Below are 3,507 nucleotides of genomic sequence, written 5' to 3' on the forward strand. Positions count from 1 at the left end.
AGACAGGACTAAAAACTACCAAACTTGCTAGAACTCTTGGACTGACTACGTGGTGTTCACCTATGCTATGGCCTGATACTCCCTCACTGACCTCTGGAACGTAGTGTAGGGTGATTCCTGTGGAACAAATATTACCAATATATTCAGCTCGCGTGACCTTTGTGTGCGTAAATATGAATAACTATATGCAGAATCATCTTGGACTCTTTCTTGAAGTACTCTGATATGCATACATGTTAATATATATGTATATATATACATATATACACCTTTGTATATATATATATATATATATATATATATATGTATCTCTCTCTGTCTCTTTATATATATATATATATATATATATATATATATATATATATATATATATATATATATATGCTGTCATAGGCTATAGTCTACCACTAGGCCATTGTTTTTTAATACACCATATAATACTATACATTGATATATATATATATATATATATATATATATATATATATATATATATATATATATGATTTAGACAGAACCAACAAAAACTGCACCGGCATGCTGGTCTCGTATGCAAACATCCTTGTGTAAAGCTTATGACCTCAACACCTCAGCGATATTATCTAACTGCTATAAAAGTTACTTATCCTAGCTTATTAGCAAATTCAGTGTCTGATTATCATATGCTCTTTTTGACACGGTTTATCTTTGGTTTCCTTGCTTTTTCCAACGTGGGCGTTTGGCTCGGACAAGCTTGTTTCTTTAGCTGTTGCATTCACCTTGCAATGATTCTCTTCTGTGCTTCGAAACGTTTACATTCAGCCTGAAATCAGTTCTTCTCTCAGTTTCCTTTGCCTGTTAGTTTTCACGTTCTGGAGCTCGTGAGTCTCAATTTATGCTCGTGTTTATCTGTATTTTGCAGCTGGTAGGTGCAGTGTAAAATAGTTGCATAAAAAAACAATAGCTAATCGCATTGAAGGTTCAGCTCTGCCAAATATAAGGACGGGTTAGAATCACGGAACTCAAAGCACTAGCAGACTTGGAGGATGATACCAGGCAATTGCCAGCTGTGAATCCGCCACAAATGTCGGAAACGTGGTGGCCTTCTCCGACTACAGATTTTACACATCCTATGCACAGTTCGGATCTCTACTTCTGAAGGAAGTGACCAGAATCAGCGTTCCACATCAACTCAATATCCATAAGTTCCTTATTTCCAGATCGCCAAATGCCACCAGTTGGTTACTCGGTCGCTGTCTGCGAACGTTTCAGGCACAATAAAGAAACGGGCACACGCCATGTGCTGCCAGCATCCGGCAGGTCTTGTTCATTCGTTCATCCATCCATTCGTGCATTCATTCATTCATTCACTCACTCATTCACTCACGCATTTATGCATTCGTTACGGCGATAATTTGTTTTCAGCGAAGATAACCGCTACGGTAAAACCGCACTCTCACTGGTTTCGCTGGGTTTGTTTTGGAGTCAATAGAGAGTCTGGCAGCACAGAAATATTGCAGTAGTATTTACAAGTGACAGTGACAAAATTAGGGAGATCTGGCATTTACAGTGGCAGCAAATACGGTCTTCATGAACGTTCGGGATGCGTAACAGCGTTCCAACTGCGGTGGAGATCTGGAGAGCAAGATTTGAAAGCTAGATGATCGCCGATTTGGTCTTGGTAGGCAGATCGTTGACCCATGGCAGAAGAAATGCTCACGTGATGTTTCCGGTTTATTTATTTTCACTACTTTGTTGCGCCTTATCGGCTTCGACGCATGACTAGGTGTCGTTAAGTCAGCAAGTACTATGACAACACTTATTAATGCTATCGCTTGCACTGAGGTTTGAATAAACGCTATCCCTAAGGTTTACAACTGCTTCATGAAGCGCTGACATGGAGCTCTTCAGACATTTGGAACAGCCATTTAATGAGGGCGAGGGAGGGGTCGGCTGCCACTCACTGATGTCCATCAAAGTGGCAGCGATTCAGCCCAGGGCTCTGCACACAAAATAGCTGACATGCCACGTTTGTTTCCCATGGTATGGGTTCCTGACAGGCAGCATATCACACCCGTTTCCTGTCAGGCGTCCCGGCAGCCAGAGGTCGGGTCGGCCAGGGGATCCCACCAGTGGCGCTGAATGCATCCCAAAATAATGCGGCACAAATCGTTCAAAGAGCCCCCACCGGTCAGCGAAGCAAGCCCGCCAGCACAAGAATCGACGGTTTTATGAACTCTTTAAACTCCATGCTGGGCTAGCGTTTTGCAAAGCAACATTAATATTTGACCGTATTGAGTTATAGCATGGTTTTCGCATTAAGGATGACCAGCTGTACGGTTAGGTGCGAAAAATGCAAACCACTAAGCCGCTAACAACAGAATTGAGGCAGAGGATTTGGGTAACTTTCCGCCCTTCACAGCATGTAACGTTTTTAAGTACGAAGTGAGACATATTACTAAACAAACGGCCTAACCATACTAGAGTAAACTTCACTACGAACTTTCAATGGCACACTCCGTGTGAAATTTGTATGAAAAGGTACGAGAATAACACAAATTTGGACACAGAAGCGACAGAAAGGAAAAGAGAGAGAAAAGGTGTAACATGGTATGCGGTCGTGGTAAAACTGTCGTACAGTAGCGTTGCGGTTTTTGCTGACCAACAGCATCGTGCAAAAGACGCCATGAACATTTGAGCGATAAAGATAGGCATGCAGTTGTGCAAGGACGGAGCCAGAAGACAGGTGGAAAAAGTTATGTTGAATGCCACGATTTCGCCGTAACTGTAGTCACCGCAGCCTGTATACCATGTGAACGTTATATGAAATGCGTACGCTTAAAGACATGTAACACAGGTCGGATCAGGTAGCATATAAAAATACACATACAGCATATTTGACAGATGTATCCACGATAGGCACGGTTTTTCAAGAGATGCGCTTTAGTAGGTAAGACAAAAAGCTATCAAGTGTTAGATAATCCAATGAACTCGATGTACCCTTGCGCATAGTACGCGATGCATGAAGCAGCAAGCCTGTATGTGATGTCCTATACAGGGCTTCTCAGTCGATGTAAGCCTTCGCATCCTTCATGAAGGTTTTCAGCAACCTATAAATGCGCTAAGTCGTTGTAGATGCGGTATGTTTTATTATAGCAGTTAGAAAAACCCGTTTGCTCTCAAGCTGAATCGGTGAGTATTAGAGAGACTAGTGACGAGAGGATGTTTCTGTTGACACTCCTGACTGTGTAGTGTGATTCGTCAGTCGGAGTAAACATATCGGCAAAGTCCGATCGACGATAATGACTTTACTTTCATTGGCTGGTTTCCGGTAACTGAAGCAGACTGAAGTATCTGAATCCCATTTGTATGTAACGTACCATTTGAACGAATGAACCAACCCTATATGAAGCGGCATGACATAATTCAACGGAGACCTTAAGCGATGTTCAAGTGAAAATACAATCCGGTATTCCTACACATGCTACTGACAAAAAGAACACAGTGGTGTCTTCATGATTGCTTCGG

Source organism: Pollicipes pollicipes, unplaced genomic scaffold (assembly GCF_011947565.3).
Source record: "Pollicipes pollicipes isolate AB1234 unplaced genomic scaffold, Ppol_2.1 Scaffold_7231;HRSCAF=8579_pilon_pilon_pilon, whole genome shotgun sequence".
Classification (NCBI taxonomy): Eukaryota; Metazoa; Arthropoda; class Thecostraca; order Pollicipedomorpha; family Pollicipedidae; genus Pollicipes; species Pollicipes pollicipes.